The sequence below is a fragment of the Capricornis sumatraensis genome, chromosome 2 (genome assembly GCF_032405125.1).
Source record: "Capricornis sumatraensis isolate serow.1 chromosome 2, serow.2, whole genome shotgun sequence".
Taxonomy (NCBI): Eukaryota; Metazoa; Chordata; class Mammalia; order Artiodactyla; family Bovidae; genus Capricornis; species Capricornis sumatraensis.
The window spans coordinates 183,346,421-183,365,203 of NC_091070.1; the positions used below are offsets into that span (position 1 = coordinate 183,346,421).

At 38.7% G+C, this 18,783-nt stretch overlaps 1 protein-coding gene across 2 annotated transcripts in view; it reads right to left on the reverse strand.

The window, feature by feature from the left end:
- Positions 1–12,743, reverse strand: part of ATG4C (autophagy related 4C cysteine peptidase) — a 106,660-nt gene extending 93,917 nt beyond the window's left edge. The window contains exon 1 of one of the 2 annotated variants that reach the window (XM_068964868.1): positions 12,653–12,743. The gene's annotated coding sequence lies outside the window, so the exon portion shown is untranslated. Of the gene's footprint in view, positions 1–12,605 lie in introns of both variants that reach the window. The other variant, XM_068964867.1, reaches the window with a different exon arrangement.
- Between the last annotated feature and the right edge of the window lie 6,040 nt (positions 12,744–18,783).

Consider the following 18,783-nt stretch of genomic DNA (forward strand, 5'->3'; position numbering starts at 1 on the left):
CTCCCTGTGCATTACCAACTCCCAATAGATAGGGATAAAGTGGAAACAGTGACAGACTTTTTCTTGGGCTCCAAAATCACTGCAGATGGTGACTGCAACCATGAAATTAAAAGATGCTGCTTGCTCGTTGGAAGAAACGCCATGACAAACCTAGACAGCATATTAAAAAGCAGAGACATTACTTTGCCAACAAAAGTCCATCCAGTCAAAGCTATGGTTTCTCTGGTATTCACGTACGGATGTGAGAGCTGGACAATAAAGAAGGCTGAGCGCTAAAGAATTGATGCTTTCTAACTGTGGTGTTGGAGAAGACTCTTGAGAGTCCCTTGGACTGCAAGGAGATTAAACCAATCCTAAAGGAAATCAATCCTGAATATTCATCAGAAGGACTGATGCTGAAGCAAAAACTCCAATACTTTGGCCACCTGATGCAAAGAGCCAACTCCTTAGAAAAGAATCTGATGCTGGGAAAGATTGAAGCCAGGAGGAGAAGGGGATGACAGAGGATGAGATGTTTGGACGGCATCACCGACTCAATGGACATGAGTTGAGAAAACTCCAGGAGATGGTGAAGGACAGACAGGCCTGGCATGCTGCAATCCATGGGTCAAAAAGAGTCGGACACAACTGAATGACTGAACGACAACAATGAGCTGTATCAAGTGCCAGTAGGCAAAAGCCTTCACCTGTGCAGCACTGAGTATCACTTGTTCACAGACTATAAAGTCATCATGATAACCAACCTAGATGATTAAACACTACAGTAAGAGCTTTTAATGTTATCTGGGCTATCTTAAGCATTCCTTGATCTTATCTCTAAGAAGAACATAATATTGACTATGGTTTGCTTTGTTGTTGTTTAGGTGCTAAGTGTCTGACTCTTTTGACCCGATGGACTGCAGTGCACCAGGCTTCCCTGTCCTTCACTATCTCCAGGAGTTTGCTCAGATTCATGTCCATGGGTCAGTGATGCTATCTAACCATCTCATCCTCTGCTATTCTCTTCTCCTTTTGCCTTATGTCAGTACCTCAGTAACCTCTGATGACTCCAAGATAACTATGAATGCTTGCAGCCTCCATACTTAAAAATGCAATTTTGCAAGCTATTAAGTACACAGTCTACATATAAGAAATAATATACTAGGTCAAGTCATTTAATCAACAAAATAAACGTAACCTCTATAAAAACTCAAGGATGTCAGAATCTTAGGATTAAAGGGGAACTTAAAGCATCTAGCAGAGAAGGCAATGGCACCCCACTCCAGTACTCTTGCCTGGAAAATCCCATGGGTGGAGGAGCCTAGTAGGCTGCAGTCCATGGGGTCACTAAGAGTCAGACACGACTGAGTGACTTCACTTTCACTTTTCACTTTGATGCATTGGAGAAGGAGATGGCAACCCACTCCAGTGTTCTTGCCTGGAGAATCCCAGGGACGGAGAAGCCTGGTGGGCTGCTGTCTATGGGGTCGCACAGAGTTGGACACGACTGACGTGACTTAGCAGTAGGAGCAGTAAAGCATCTAGGAGCTATTAAGTAGTAATATTAATAGTCTTGGCCATTTTCCGACCCAATACACTCCAATCTACCAGTAGCTTCTCCTAATCCTATCTTCCACTTTTTGGGTGGGAGCAGCAGTGAAAGAAAATCACTCTTCTCCCAGGAATCTGATCTGCTCTCTGGTTTGGACTTATTAATCACTAATCAGGTTCATCCACTCATACAGCAGCACAATTTCCTTTACAACTACCTTGCCAAGTGCATTCAACCAGTCTCTGAGTGAACACTCCTAAGACAGGGAACTGAGTATATAATGAGCTTTGTACTGAGCCAGATATACAGCTATAAGTTTACAAGTTTGATAATATTTTAAACTATCTATTTCTCTACTAACATAACGAATCCCTTGGACAGCAAGGAGATTAAACCAATCAATCCTAAAGGAAATCAATCCTGAACATTCACTGGAATGACTGATACTAAAGCTGATACTCCAATACTTTGGCCGCCTGATGCCAAGAGCCAATTCACTGGAAAAAATCCTGATGCTGGGAATGATTGAGAACAGGAGGAGAAGGGGACAACAGAGGATGAGATGGTTGGATGGCATTACTGACTCAATGGACATGAGTTTGAGCAAACTCCAGAAGATAATGGGGACAGGGAAGCCTGGAGCGCTGGAGTTCATGGAGTCACAAGAAGTCAGAGACAACTTAGTGACTGAACAATAACAACAGTTCTAAACATCTACACTTGCTTGAAAGACATATAAACCAAAAGTCTCTGTCCTGATAATTTCCACTAACAGTTCCTGGCTGTGTTTTCTGAAATCAATCCCTCTTCCATTTGATAGCCCATCAGAAAGTTTCAGTCAAACTTCTTGGTCTCCCCTCATGGTTGAGTGGTTAAGAATCAGCCTGCCAGTGCAGAGGACATGGGTTTGAACCCTGCTCTGGGGAGATCCCACATGCTGGGGGGCAACTAAGCCCTGCACCACAACCGCTGAGCGTGCATTCTAGAGCCTGTGTGCCACAACTACTGAAACCTGTGCACCTAGAAACTCTGCTGCACAACGAGACAAGCCACCAAATGAGAAGCTGGTGAAACATAACTAGAGAGTAGCCCCAGCCCTCCACAACTAGAGAAAGCCCTTGAGCAGCAACGAACACCCAGTGCAGCCAAAAATAAATCTTAAAAAAAAAAAAGACATACTTCTTGCTCCTCGCCCCACCCCATCATCTCTTTTCACTTTCAACATTCTTAATTCCTTCAGTTAGTCAGAGGATTGTTATATGAGTGGTAACGAGTGCCTCAATCAGGGTGCTGGTAAGGGGATAAGGAATAAGGAGATACAAGCAAGAAACTGAGATGGCAGAATGAGCAACATCATATATGAATATTTATATGCCCACATACAGGAGAGAGACTAAGGTGACTGAGATTTCAGGTCTGATGTCTAAGAGGATAATGATACTATTAACAGAAAAGGGGAACTCAGGGATAAAAAGCTAAAGAAAGATGGGGGATTCAGTGTGAGACATAGTGATTTTGAGATTTCTAACAAATTTGGATAAGATCTCCTCTAAGTCCCATTCCATTAGATACTTTTGTCAAGGAAAAGGTGCAACCATATTATTGAAACTAGAAATTACATATCATATAAACACAAAGCATCATTTATTCATTCATCCAGTATTGCAGTGCTTACTTCTGTAAGGCACTATAAGAAATACAATAAGCCACAAAACCCAGTTCCTGTCCCCATTAACCCTGCATTTTAATAAGCAAGATGTTTATAACTAATCAGAACTCAAGACTGAATATGGCTATGTCTCACATTAGAAATATAAAATGCTCAATTATTAAGAGAAATATTTTTTCCCTTTCCAGTGAGAACATTCACACATGAAAAGGCATTCTTTAAATACGAAGAACAAGGACATACAAATAACATCTTTCTATTCTGGGTGTAAATACAGGAAAACACTAGCCATCGTTTCTAGGAGTGAGTTAAAGTACCCTGAACAATTATATCTACTGTTAAAGATTAATGCTTGAATTGTATTATCAGTCAAAAGAAGAGCATTGTTTAAAATGTTCACAAACACAATTGTTCTGGCTTACAATTGGAATTGTTTGATGTCATTTTTCTCAACATTTTTAATTTTAAATAATAAAAAAAATTACACCAGTTTGAAAATAGAGCTATGAGTTTAACGCCTTATAAAGATAAAAACTGCATATTCTCTAACTGTTCTAGAGTTTCCTATTACTATATATTATGATATCATTTTAAATTATTATGTCTACTTTAGTAGTTTTACAGATAACCAATTTTACAGGAAGTCTATTAAAAAGTAGTTTAGTAGGAACTTAACTATATTTTAAATTGATAACATAATCACAGAAAAAATAATTCAAATAACTCTGAATATCTACTTTGACTATACATCTTTAGAGGGATATATTCCAAGGACATAAACTGGCAAAGAAATCTTTATTTGGTAAATCTGTTGTAGGAGGGAGTATTAGTATTGTAATTCCAAAACTAACATATGTGTGGTGTGCGTGCGTGCTTAGTCTCTCAGTCATGTCTGACTTTGCAACCCCATGGACTGCAGCCTGCCAGAGTCCTCTGTCAATGGAATTCTCCAGGGCAAGAATACTGGAGTGGGTTGCCATGCCCTCCTCCAGGCATATATGTGTGTAAGACAGTAAATATAAATGAGTAAACATATTAATATGGCTGAGAATCAGAATTCTCCCTGTAGGAAAAGGGAGACACAAATATAAACTGAGTGAAGGTAAAGTTGAACTCTGTGGTTTTGAACCTGAAGGTATCCTATAAAATCATGATTTCTTTTAAAACATGTGTGTGTGTGTCCATTTAAAGGGCCCAAAAGCAATGATACTCCAGTAGTAACGAATTTTTTCAATGCCTAAATTTTGGTTTCTAAGTACCATTTTCCACTAAAATGAATAAGGGTGCTGGTGGTAAAAGAAGGTGGTAAAAGTGTTGATTCCCAGCCTCAAGCAGAGAATAGATAAGGTAAGCCTGCAACAAGGTGCCCAAATACCAATATGGACATATACAAAGGTCATAGGAACTACTTTGAAGGGACTAATCAAATTTGAGATAACTCAATCATCAAAAGAGAATAATGCTAACACCGGCTTTGCTGGTGGCCCAGTGGTAAGAAACCACCTGTCAATGCAGGAGACATGGGTTCAATCCCTGATCCAGGAAGATTCCACATGCTGCGAGTAAGTAAGCCTGTGTACCACAACTATTGAGCCTGTACTCGAGAGCCCAGGAGCTGCAATTACTGAGCCCACGTGCTACAGCTACTGAAACCTGTATGCCCTAGAGCCCATGTTCCACAGGAGAAGCCACTGCAATGAGAAGCCCACTTGGCAAACTACTGAAAAGCCCGCGCACCAGTGAAGACCCAACACAGCCATAAATAAACTAACCAATTAATGTAACTATTTTCTAAAGAATAATGGTAACAGATCATCACACTGGATAAATTTTTAAAAAAGGAATTGTTGGATACACAGTGAAACTAAAAAGAAAAGGAGAAGGAATATATCTTCTTTCGAGAGATAGTCAACCAACACATGTAGATGGAATGAGAGAACTGGAAAACCATTATTTGCAAACCACCAGTGCCATGCTTGACTCAGAAAAGGATCGTCTACGGTTACTAAAACCACTGTTATAGAAAAAAAAATTAATAGAAAACAGAATATCCAATGATAAAGTAACACCTCCAGAGATTAATTATTAAATACAAAACAGAAAAGATATCTTTAGAATGTAGGAATCTGTCTAACCTAAGCGGTCAACCTTAACATCACCAATAACCTACAAATAATCATTATATTACTCTTGATGTAATCAAATGAAAAGTTTACAATAACTACCATATAATAACAATCTCAGGGAAAAAAAGCACACAGCCTGAAACTGTGAGGAAACAATCAAATTCATTTTGTGAGACATTCTACATACAACTGACCTGGACTTTTCAAAACTGACAAAGTCTTGAAAGACCAAAAAAAGAAAAAGGAAGGAAGACAGGAGGAAAAAGATGAGGATTGTTCTAGATAAAAGAAAACAAGAGAGATGTGACAACTAAATATAGTTTATAATCACTTCTTAAATTTAATATTGTTTTCCTGAAAAGTTATAAGGGAAATTATTGGAACATTGGGGTAAATTTCAATTTTTTCATATGGCTTGTACATTAGGTAATATTATCAAATCAAAATTAAATTATTTGGGTATGCTAATAGCATTATAGTTATGTTAAGAGGCTGTCCTAGATCTTAGGACAAAATATTTAATAAGACAGTGTCATGATGTTTCCACTTTCCTTCCAAATGGTTTAACAACAACAACAAAAAGTGTGCATTTATGTGTGTGTGTCCAGGTGGCACTAGCGGTAAAGAATTCACCTGCCAATGCAGGCAGACGTAAAAGATGTGAGTTCCATCCCTGGGTTGAGAAGATCCCCTGGAGGAAGAAATGGCAACCCACTCCAGTATTCTTGCCTGGAGAAACCCATGGGCAGAGAGTCTGGTGGACTATAGCGCATGGGGTGACAGAGTTGAATATGACTAAAGTGACTAAGTGCAAGTATGTGTGTGTGTGTGTGTGTGTGTGTGTGTGTGTGTGTGTGTGCATGCACACATGCTAGAGAAAAGGCAAACAAGCCATAATGCTAACAAGTGAATCTAGGTGAAGGATATATAGGTACTTTATTACTCTTTCAACTTTTTTTATAGGTTTATAACTTTCAAAAGAAAGTAACTTGGGGGAAAAAAGTAGGATGGAAATCAAATTGACGTTAGAGCAGCTGATCAGATTTTATAACATTTAACTACTTCTTCACCCTATCCATAAGACCTAAAAGCCAATAAAAGTCCAGAAAGGTTGGACTAGTAATAATTTTAACAAATAATAAGTAATTAGTAACAAATTTTAACAAATAATTAGTAATTACTAATTAGTAATTAGTAATAATAAGCCAATCCATCATTAATTTCCAATTATAGCTATTGCTGTTGTTATTTAGTCACTAAGTCATGTCCAACTCTTTTGCAACCCCATGGACCACAGCCCCCCAGGCTCCTCTGTCCATGGGATTCTTCAGGCAAGAATACTGGAGTGGGTTGCCATTTCCCTCTCCAGGGGATCTTCCCAACTCAGGGATCAAATCTGAGTCTCCTGCATTGGCAGGCAGATTGTGGTAAGAATTCTGTGAAAGATGACATGTGCTAACTCATTTAGGATGAGTAATTGTGAATAAACAAAAGCTTTCTTATATTTTCCCCAAATTCAAATATGACTACCAAACAAAATTTTTTACCCAATTGAGATCTATAAGTTAAAAGGAACTTTAAAATTAAAACATTGTACAGATATCCAGATGATCTCAGACACAACATCACTATAATAATAATCATAAAAATAATAAAACAAACTCTATACTGAGAATTTTGTATAACTCATGCACACATCCCATCTCTTTAATCTTCACAACAACTCTATAAGCCAGGTACTATTGTTATACTCATTCTATAGATTTAAAAACTAACAAAGGCTAAATGCTGCAAGATTATACTGCTACAAAATGCAAAACACACCTTGAATCCAGGCAACCTGACTCCAAGCCCAAGTTTTTTGCTCTGTACTCTCTACAGCTTTTTACTATGAAATATAAATTTTAAATAACCAACTGTATTGATCCAGTATCTATCAAAAATTACATAAAGGAGTCATTTCAGAAAAAATCAAAAGCATTCCCTAAAACATTTATATGTATATATACACCAACTAAATGAAGTTAGAATTTAACCAGATGCCCAATTTATTGCCAAATCCCAAGTGAAAATAAAGATGATATATAGCTTGATTACTCAATTATCTATTCATATATATGGCTGAATATGTTACATATAAATTCAAAACAAATTCCAATATTTTCCCAAAGGCCTTCATCTAGAACTTCCTCCCTGCCCACTCAAGAAAAATAATACTGAAAAAACTTCTTTCAGGTACACTATTCCTCAAATAAACAATGACATAAAAGGAAAAAAAAGAAGAATTAAGACATTAACCTTTAACACTGATGCCATAGTGAAAACAAAGCATGTCCCCCCAAAACCCAGTCATCTTACACTGTTTTCTGTTTCATGAATTGTACTACAATCCATCTAGTTACACAAGCCAAAAAATCTAGTGGTGACCAATAGCACCTTTCTCTCCTTCATTTCTCATACCTAATTAATCACCAAATTCCATACCTAAACATCTCCACTTTTATTTATCTTCACCATCACTTTGTCTAAGGTATTATCGTCTCTTATATGGCCTCTTCTCATCTATACTATCTTCTGTGTAAACAGTTTTCTCTTCCGTATAACATCTAGTCTTTATTCACAAAACTTAACAAACAGTTGCACGTTTACCTTTTTTGATGGAATATTTATGTCTGCCTTCCCTCGTACATTTTGTGTGGTAGAGACGCTATTTACTCATCACCATATCACCGTGGCCTAGGAAAGTGCCTAGTAAATAAATATATAAATGCTAAATGATTGAATGCATGTCAAAGATTACAAACTTATTTATAAATAGTCCAAAAAAAGTAAGTAGTTATAAGGTTCATGAATCATTATAAGGAGTACCTTATTTCATCATTTCTAGATCACACATTGTTACATTTCATTTTTTTTATTTTTACATCTTTAACTCCAAAACTGAATACATCTTATAGTCAACAATCTCTGTATGCTTAATTGGCAATTTTTTTCTTTCATAGCAGTTCATAAAATAATAGCACATCTTGAAATAAACAAGGGGAAAAAACCTCATGATTTGATGAAACAGGTAAATCTGGCTCACTCAGTTCAAACTTGGTAGGCTAACCTCTCTTTTCCATTGGCTACTCTGCTACTGCCAGTATTCAATAATTAACAGGGCCTACTGGTTCTTTCACCAACAGCTATCAAATCTTTTCCTTAAATTCCAGAATAATGACACTACACCTATCTAATTCCATGTTGCCTGCTGAGTTCTTGCCCTAGCTTCATTCATTTAAATATTTGCTTCAAATTCAACCAACACTGTGCACCTATATGCAAAGAACTGAATATACCAAACAGTCCAGCAACCTGTGCTTTCTGCTAATCTCTCTCCTATAATTTAGAATTTTGCTCATTTTATGCCTCAAACTGGAACTACTTTCCTCCCAATTTCTATCTACCAAATTCCTGCTCAATACTTTAGCTTTAGACCATATTTCACCTTCATGAAATATCCCCTAGTTAATCTTTCAACCTTAACATTCTAAAACAGATGAAATCTAATGCATATTGGTTGCATTTTCTTTACCATCTGAGCCACAAGGGAAGTCCCCCATATTGGTTGTATTTTCCGTTTCCTGAAGGCAAGGTTTACATGTCATACATTCTGATAGAGTGTAAACTCCCTAAGAGAAGGGATTTTTGTCCCTTTTGTTCACTGTTATATTCCAAGCACCTAGAAGAGTATCTGGTACATAATAGCTGCTTAGTAAGTATCTACTGAATTAGTGCTCTCTAGTATGTGGTCAAGAAGCAACAGTTAGAACCAGACATGAAACAATGGACTGGTTCAAAATTGGGAAAGGAGTATGTCAAGGCTGTATACTGTCAGCCTGCTTATTTAACTTAAATGCAAAGTACAGCCAAAGCTCCATTACTTTGGCCACCTGAAGCAAAGACCTGACTCATTGGAAAAGACCCTGATGCTGGGAAAGATTGAAGGCGGGAGAAGGGGATGACAGAGGATGACATGGTTGGATGGCATCACCAACTTGGTGGACATGAGTTTGAGCAAGCTCCAGGAGTTGGTGATGGACTGGGAAGCCTGGCGTGCTGCAGCTCACGGGGTCACAAAGAGACAGACACGACTGAGCAACTGAACTGAACTGAACAGAACTGCAGAGTACATCATGAAAATGCTGGGCTGAATGACTCACAAGCTAGAATCAAGACTGCTGGGAGAAATATCAACAACCTCAGAAACACAGATGATACCACTTTAATGGCAAAAAGTGAAGAGGAAATAAAGAGCTTCTCGACAAGGGTGAAAGAGAACGGACAAACTGGCTTAAAACTCAACATTCAAAAAATGAAGATCATGGCAGCTGGTCCCATCACCTCATGGCAAACAGATAGGAAAAAAAGTGGAAGCAGTGACAGACTTTATTTTCTTGGGCCCAAAAATCACTGCAGACAGTGAAGCCATGAAATTAAGACACTTGCTCCTTGGAAGAAAAGCCATGACAAACCTAGACAGCATATTAAAAAGCAGAGATAACACTTTGCCACCAAAGGTCCGTATAGTCAAAGCTATGGTTTTTCCAGTAGTCGTGTATGAATGTGCTGCTGCTGCTGCTGCTTCGAAGTCACTTCAGTCATGTCCAACTCTGTGCAACCCCATAGATGGCAGCCCACTAGGCTCCTCTGTCCCTGGGATTCTCCAGGCAAGAATACTGGAGTGGGTTGCCATTTCCTTCTCCAATGCATGAAAGTGAAAAGTGAAAGTGAAGTTGCTCAGTCGTGCCCGACTCTTAGCAACCCCATGGACTGCAGCCTACTGGGCTCCTCTGTCCATGCGATTTTCCAGGCAAGAGTACTGGAGTGGGGTGCCATTGCCTTCTCTGTATGAATGTGAGAGTTGGACAATAAAGAAGGCTGAGCACCGAAGAACTGATTCCTTCGAACTGTGGTGCTGAAGAATATTCTTGAGAGTCTCCTGGACTGCAAGGAGATCCAACCAGTCCATCCTAAAGGAAATCAACCCTGAATATTCATTGGAGGGACTGATGCTAAAGCTGAAGTTCCAATACTTTGGCCACCTGACGGAAGAACCGACTCATTGGAAAAGACCCTGAGGCTGGGAAAGATTGAAGGCAGAAGGAGAAGAGGGCGATAGAGGATGAGATGGTTGGATGGCATCACTGACTCACTGGGCATGAGTTTGAGTGAACTCCAGGAGACAGTGAAGGACAGGGAAGCCTGGCATGTTGCAGGCCATGTGGTCACAGAGTTGGATACATCTTGGCAACTGAACAACAATAATATACTCCAGGGTATAGAACAAATCTTTGAAGCTGTAAGTAAGAGGGAAGAGTCAAAAGGAACTGGACTAAATGACTTGAACTCCTTGAGCTTCAGCTTCTTCATCTGCTAAATGTAAATAATACTCAATAGCACAATGAGTTGTTATAATGATTCAATGCAATGTTTTAAAGCATCTAGTACAGAGCTGAGGACCAGAGGATGCTCTCAGTAAATCTTTTGATGACAGTGTGACAACAGTTAAACAGTGAGAAGCATTCAATAAATGCCTATTAAATGAATAAAATCTCAGGAAAAATATAAAAAGTTTGAGCAATGGCTAACCTCATCATTTATCCAATAAAGAATTCATGAGTGAATTAATTTTGAAATATTATACGTACATTCACCCTCAATCTTAAGCATGGTTGAAACCATTTCTGATTAATTAGGAATAACCCCACCAATAGTCAGTGTACAAGTATTAATATTTATACTTTACTGACACATAGAGATTATATTTAATTCCTAAAGAACAATAATTTTACTGTTAGAGTAGTAAAATACTGAGAATAAAAGAAAGCTGCAAAGTTACATGGTCCCCAGAAAGCTAGGAAGTACAAAATTTCTGTCTACAAAACACTAGTGAGTGATAAATTATAAAAAGCAGTTTTACCAGCTCTATCAAAATATGTAGAAATATGTGATAAACAATCACAACAAATAAATTCTTCAATATATTTGTATTCCATTTTACAGGGAAAAAAAGAGGATCAGTTAAAATGGGTTTTAAACTCTTTTTACAAACCTACTTCTTATATTGGCTACTTTTTAACTTTAAACAGTTCCCAGAATTTTACAGTGAGATTATTAATTCAACATAGCATCAGATTATTGAATTAATTAGAAACTCTCCCTTGTTCAGGGAAGACACTTTTACCTTGTAAATTGGTATATACACAAACTTTTCCTTTCAAAGCTTTTCCAGTCCCTCTGGGTACTTTCAATGACTCACAATCTAATCACCAATCATAAACAACAAAGGAGGAAAGAGCTATTGTGTCTATCTACTATTAATTGTGTCTATCTGCTATTAATTGACATAAAGTCATCACAAAAATTCCACGGGGGATATATGTCTTGAGTAGGAAAAGAGAAAAAGATCCCATCTAAGTATTTCAGATACAAGCAGATCTAGGAGGAGGTATTCTCCTCTAACCATGGGATAGCAGTAACCCCTTGTGGGAAAATAATCAGAAAATAATCCAAACAAACCGAAAAAGTAAGCCAAAGAGATCTTAAGCATAAACGCCTTAGAGTCACGTTTAGCTGATCGTTGACGTCTCTCGTATTCACCAGTCATCATAACAATGTATTTGAACCTCCAACCTAAAAGCCCTGAGATGTGGATGGAGGTGGAAGGGTTGAGGATGAGTAGAAACCAGATTGAGTGAGTAAACTGTTAAGGTCTGGATGGAAAAGCATCAAGATATTTGGGCAAATGTATTGAGTGTCTGAAGCAGTAACAAAGGCCTAAAAAGGGATAAAGGAGTGAGGAATGAGAAGATTAAGATCTTGAGGATCTGATTTGGGTTTGTTTATTTTCTTTTTTTAATCGGAAAGAAATAGGGAAGGAGCTAAATAGATGCAAGAACTGAGGAGAAAAGAGATCGTGCCTGAAACACCCAAGAAAACCCTCTAGAGGCGGGGAAACAGCTTCCCACAGGAAGGCTTAGGCTTAGTTAGCTCTGGAGCCCAGGAAGGGCAAGGAGTCAGAAAAATGATACCAGAAAGGAGATGAGGGTGACGCCAAAACCCTCAGAGAGCCGAAAAGGTTGGCCACAGGGTTTTCATTGAGGGCAAGACCCGACTCCCTCCCCCGCGCCCCACTTCTTCCTCAAGGAAATCCGATCTTTCGAGGGGACCAGAGACACTAAGTCCCAACCTTCTCCTGCGCTAGCAGAGTCAGGAGAAGAACAAGTCGCTCCCTCACCAAAAAGAGAACTGGAGAAGTGTAAACAATGTGCAGGAGCCACCAACCGGGAAATGTTCCAGCTCCAGCAGCAGCCGCCCCACAAGCAGCCCGCTTACAAGCCGACTCTCCGACCTCAGCGCCGCAGCCACAGGCTCCTCGAGCTCCCCGGCCACCGTAGTCAGAGAAACGCCCCACCTCACCCGCTTCAAACCTAGTAGGTCAGCCACTTCCGGGGCATTAAAGCCTATTGATTGGCGGCAGCAATAGCCAGACCAATGGCAAGACCCTGAGGCTGGCCAAGATTGAAGGCGGGAGAAGAAGGGGAAGATAGAGGATGAGATGGTGGGATGGCATCACCGACTCAATGGACATGAGTTTGAGTAAACTCAGGGAGGTGGTGATGGACAGGGAGGCCTGGCGTGCTGCAGTCCAAGGGGTCGAAAGAGTCGGACACGGCTGAGCGACTGAACTGAACTGTACTGTGCAATAGCCATAGTGACAGGCCCCTGATCTATTTACTTCATCCATCCTTTTTTCGCTCCTTTCGCCTCTCAGACTGTAAGCCACCAATATAGCAAGCACAGAACCAAGGGAACCACCTATAAGCGGTGTCTCTGATAGACAAAACATCATTCCTGCCATGAGTTCCTGTTGAACAGACTTCAACTCCCAGCGTGCCGTGAACACCACGCCCTCTCCTCGAACGCGGGAACTACAAGATCCAGCATGCACTGTGCCGTTTATTTCTCACTCCCCGAAACACCCGCAGACCCCAAAAGCGGTTTCAGAAGACTCACTAAATCCTTTACATTAATGTAGACCTTTCTACCAAGCTCCACTTTGGTAAAAAATACAAGTATTTCTTTTCTTTTTGTAAAAGTATTCGGAAGGGACTATAGGTAAATGCTTATAAAATATCAAGGAATATGTGCTTTCATTTTCCATGTTTAGATTATTTTCCAGAATTGAAACAGAACAGTCTGCGAAGGCTTTTTATGAAATGGAAATTTTTGTCCTCTTTCATAAGGTGTGTTGAGAGAAATACTAAATTACTGCAGAGTGTAATGCTGTAAAATTTTGCTGGAACAAGGGCTACGAGACATGCTTCTGAATTGCATAGGGAATTACAGTAAGAGCTAGAAGTGAAAAATTAACAGTCTGTACTAGCGGACTATGAAACCACATGGGAAAGAAAATCCTTCAGAATGCAGAGTTGAAAAGTTCAAAATTAGATTTGAAAACGTTTTCATTTTTTTATGTGTTTAATGGTTTGAATTATTTTTATTATTCTCACAAAAACAGGTAACTGCACAACTATTTATTTTCTGTTATGCAGTAGAGCAACCAAATAACCAATCACACAATGAATATAGTAAGATGTAACATTTATTAGAGTGAGCGAACAAAAGAACTCTTTTCTTGCCTGATTAGACAGCTGGTGGATCCACATTTTAAAATACAGAACTCTGTTTTGATTTCTTAGGACAGATAATATACATTTAACAAGCTGTCTGGATGATTTTTTTGTTACTTTCATAAAGTCTTAGATTACAAGAGCAAATAAATTTTATTTTTAATATTATACAATAACAGGATGTGAGAAACAATGCTTTGATTCTTTCATTAAACTATATGGTAATTTTACAAAATAAAATTTTGTATACCACAAACTGGTATTCTGTGGATTTACTTGTACAAAACAAATTTTAATTGGTTAGTAAAACAGTAGAATACTTTCCACTTTTACAACTTCACATAGAAGTCACAGAGGGGAAATATATTCTGTAACCTTGGCATGGCATCTGTCCAACTCCCGAGTGCTAAATTATGCAGCACAAGCAGGTAAATATTTAAAACCTACTATCATGGAAAACAATCTGCTGCTTTCTATACTCATGCACCATAGCAATGTGAACTCTATGAGAGAAAACATTTTCATTGGAATGATTCAGAGGTAATAATAAACTATAATTAGGTTATCTGCTATTCATAGGTGTTTGTAGTAAATAAACACATAATTAGATCCACTTATTAGGGATGTTATTAAGGAAGCTTTGAAATATGCTAAATATTTGATACACATATTTCTAAAGCAGTTTCGATGATCAATTGTATAAATGAACATGGGAGTCTAAAGAGTACATAATTTATGTAACAGACTTCAGGTTTTTAAAAGAGATTCTTACAGCTGCAGCACTCAGCAATATTCTCTCCTCTAGACTGACTCCTATTCAGCCAATTGAAAACTGCATAGGAGTCAAAATTAGACCAGATGTTCATTTATTTTTCAACAAATACATAAGTACTGCTGAGGCAAAGCACTCTGCCTAGGCACTGAAGTCTTTTTTTGAATCACATAATTTTAGGAAGTGTGACTTGTATATTCTGTGCTTCCTCGGTGGCTCAGCAGTAAAGAATCCTCCTGCCATGCAGGAGATGTGGGTTTGATCCCTGGATTGGGAAAATTCCCCTGGAACAAGGCATGGCAACCCACTCCAGTATTCTTGCCTGGAAAATCCCATGGACAGAGGAACCTGGTGGGCTATAGTCCATAGGGTCAGAAAGAGTCAGGCACAACTGAAGCAACTTAGCACACACACAGGCATTTGTATACCATGGTAACAATCTTGAACTTTAAACTGGTTATAAAGGAAACCATTTAGGGAATGACAGATTGCATTTTTGACTGCTGGTTGCAGGATTATAGAGAATGGCTTGGAATGGAAAGAAAACTTAGGAGATTGTTTTCATAAATCAGATTTTAAGAAAATGGGAGATCTGAAATACATAGTAATAAGAAAAGATATTTAAAAACTGCTCAGATATATTAGGATAGTAGAACTCAGAGGAAGGATGGGATAAGTAAGGGAGAAAGCAAAGGAGACTCCCTGGTTTCTGTTTTTTTCAATTTTCTACCTGTTGAGTCAGAATGTTTAAGCACCATCAGAGGGCGATGCCCAGGAGGCAATTAGCTATGGAGCTTAAGGGGAAGATTTGAGCTGACTATATAGCTTTGGGACTCATTAGCTTTAAGTGAGAGTTTAAATTATGGGCATAGATAAGATTATGAACCAGGTGGGTAGGGATCTGAACTAGTAACCAAGAAGCCAAAAGGTGACAGAAATGAGGGAGGTGGAGAACAGTATAAGTAAATATCATGAAATTTTGAAAGGAACAGGAGTTTTACATAAAAATAGAGGGTTCCTGGTTTAGTTGTAGCATTGAAAAATAAGGAGAGAGTCAAATACCTGGACTGCATGTTTATAAGTAAATGAGATCAGAAAGACAAAAAAAGCATAAATTCAAAAAAATTGCAGGGAGACAGAATCTTCAGAGAAGAGTCAGCATTTATTAAGACCAGAAAGTGAAGGAAGAATTCCATGGCTTGGACTTTCCCAGTGGTCCAGTGATTGGGAGTCTACCTGCCAATGCAGGGGGTGTGAATTCAATCCCTGGATCTGGGAAGATTCCACATGCCGCGGGGCAACTGAGCCTGTGAGCTGCATCTGCTGAAGCCCAGCACCTGGAGCCTGTGCTCCACAGCAAGAGAAGTCACCATCGTGAGAAGCCCGCGTACCGCATCTAGAGAGTAGCCCCCACTTGCCACAACTAGAGAGAAAGCTCGTGCGCAGAAACAAAGATCCAGGTCAGGCAAATAAATAAATTTTTTTGAAAAAAGAATTCAGTGAGAGGAATCTGGAAGTAGGAAATGAGAGCATCAGAGAGAGAATGGAAAGATTTCAAATGGAGAAAAGTAGTGGGAGATTGGGTCATAAGAAAGGAAACACGATGAGAATAAACACAAAAGAGATGATGATCAGGCTTCCCTAGTGGCCCAGTGATTGAGAATCCCCTGCTAACATGGGTTCAGTCCGTGATCTGGGAGTATTTCATGTGCTGCTAGGCAGCTAAACCTGTGCACCACAACTACTGAGCCAGCACACCTAGAGGCCCTGCTCTGCAAGAAGAAAAGCCACCGCCAGGCATAGTCCACGTACTGCAACAAAGAGTACCTCCTGACTAGAGAAAGCCCGTGTACAGCAATGAAGAGTGAGCACAGCCCAAAATTTTAAAAATACATTTTAAAAAGAAAAAATGATGACCAGCCAGAAACATTAGGTAGTATTCACCAGCTTCAAGGTTTAAAAATAGAAATCGTATATGAATCTGCAGTTCACCTCAGCTTGTATATGTAGCCTTCACTAGTCTTGGCAGCCAAGAGTGTAATTCATTGACTTAGATTCTCTTTTATAGTGGAACTCAGAGTCCTCACAGCCAAGAGCTTCAGAAGACAAATAACCCCCACCCAAGCCCTACGAGTCATAAATTGTGAAATGCTTCACATATAGACTCTAAAGCAAACACTGTGGCCTATTTCTCTTGGTTTAAGCATGAACACGTGAGATAATTTCAGGCAATAATATGTGAGGGAAAATCTGCCAAGGCAGAAGGGAAGAAAAACTTCTGGAAAAAGATTTTCTCTCTAACAAAAAGCAATGCATATTGTGTACTCTCGTCACGGTAGCATTATTCACAACAGGGAAAAGGTGGATGCAGGCCAAGGGTCCATCAACAAGTGAATGGATAAGTAAAATGTGATGTGCAGACATAATGTTCCATTATTACTTTAAAAAAAAGTGAGAAATTCTGATACATGCTACAATATGGATGAAATTAGAGGACCTTATACTGAGTCAAATAAGCCAATCAGCCATTCACAACAAAACAAATACAATTGACCCTGGAACAATGGAGTTAGGGCACCCATCCCCATGCAGTTGAAAATCTGCACATGTAACTTGTAGCCAGCCCTATATAACCACAGTTCTGCATCCACAGATTCAACCAACCTTGGAGTATGTGTCACTGTAGTATTTACTATTGAAAAAAAAAAATCTGAGAATAAGTGGACCCATTCAGTTTAAACCCATGTTGTTTAGGGGTCAACTGTACTGTAGAATTTCACTTACCTGACTTATCTAGAGTAGTCACATTCACAGTGATAGAAAGTAGAATGCTGATTACCAGGGACTAGGGGAGAGAAAGGAACAGTCATTATTTAATGGATATAGTTTCAGTTTTGCAAGATAGAATGGATTCTGTAAGATTCTTTTTTTTTTTTTCTTTTTCTGGAGCTACCCATCCTAAGAGGTCTGGTTTATTACAAATTCTTTCTCAAGTACTGAACCTCCTACAGGGAAGTGTTTGTGGACCAGAACTTAGACTCTGAATGAATGGTGTTAGAGACATGGTAAGGGTTGCACAACAATATGAATGTACTTGGTGTTACTGAACTGTAACTTAAAATGGTTAAAATTGTATATTTGATGTGTATTTTACTACAATAAAAATAAATAAGAGGGACCTTCCTGATGGTTCAGTGGCTAAGACGCCATGCTCCCAATGCAGGGGGTCTGGGTTTGATCTCTTGTCTAGGAACTAGATCCCACATGCTGCAACTAAAGATCAAAGATTCTGCTTGAAGCAACTAGGACCAAGCACGGCCAAATAAGTAAATAGGTAAATAAAATAATAAAAATAATATCTCTCTCTTTCTTTTGATAGAAAATTAACTATTTGGGGTGTTTGGAGACCAAGGAATTCAGTTAGCTTAGAGGAAGAGGAAGGAGTCTAATACTGACAGTTTGTCACTTGAACCAAACCCAGGACTCAAACTTTGAATTGGAGGAATGTTCAGAAAAGACTAGTAATTTAAGATTAAGTTAATATTAATATTAAATGTGAATATCACAAAACTGTAGTTTTTCAATAAAATTAGAAAAACTATTTACACATTTTAAGGTAAAAAGACAGCCAAAAGAGAATTCTTCTTTGTATTAATTCTTTTTGACTTGTCTATAGGAACACAAAAGCTGGCAAGGATTTTGTTTATTAAGTCTCAGCAGACAGTTAAAGGTTATTATTAACTCAATAAGTACACAAATTTTATTAATGAATGTCAAAAGTCTGTTTTTTAATGAGCCTACTCTAGTTTTATAATCACAATGGTGTGATCATTCACCTAGAGCCAGACATCCTGAAATGTGAAGTCAAGTGGGCCTTAGGAAGCATCACTACGAACAAGGCTAGTGATGGAATTCCAGTTGAGCTATTTCAAATCCTGAAAGATGATACTGTAAAAGTGCTGCACTCAATATGCCAGCAAATTTGGAAAAGTCAGTAGTGGCCACAGGAC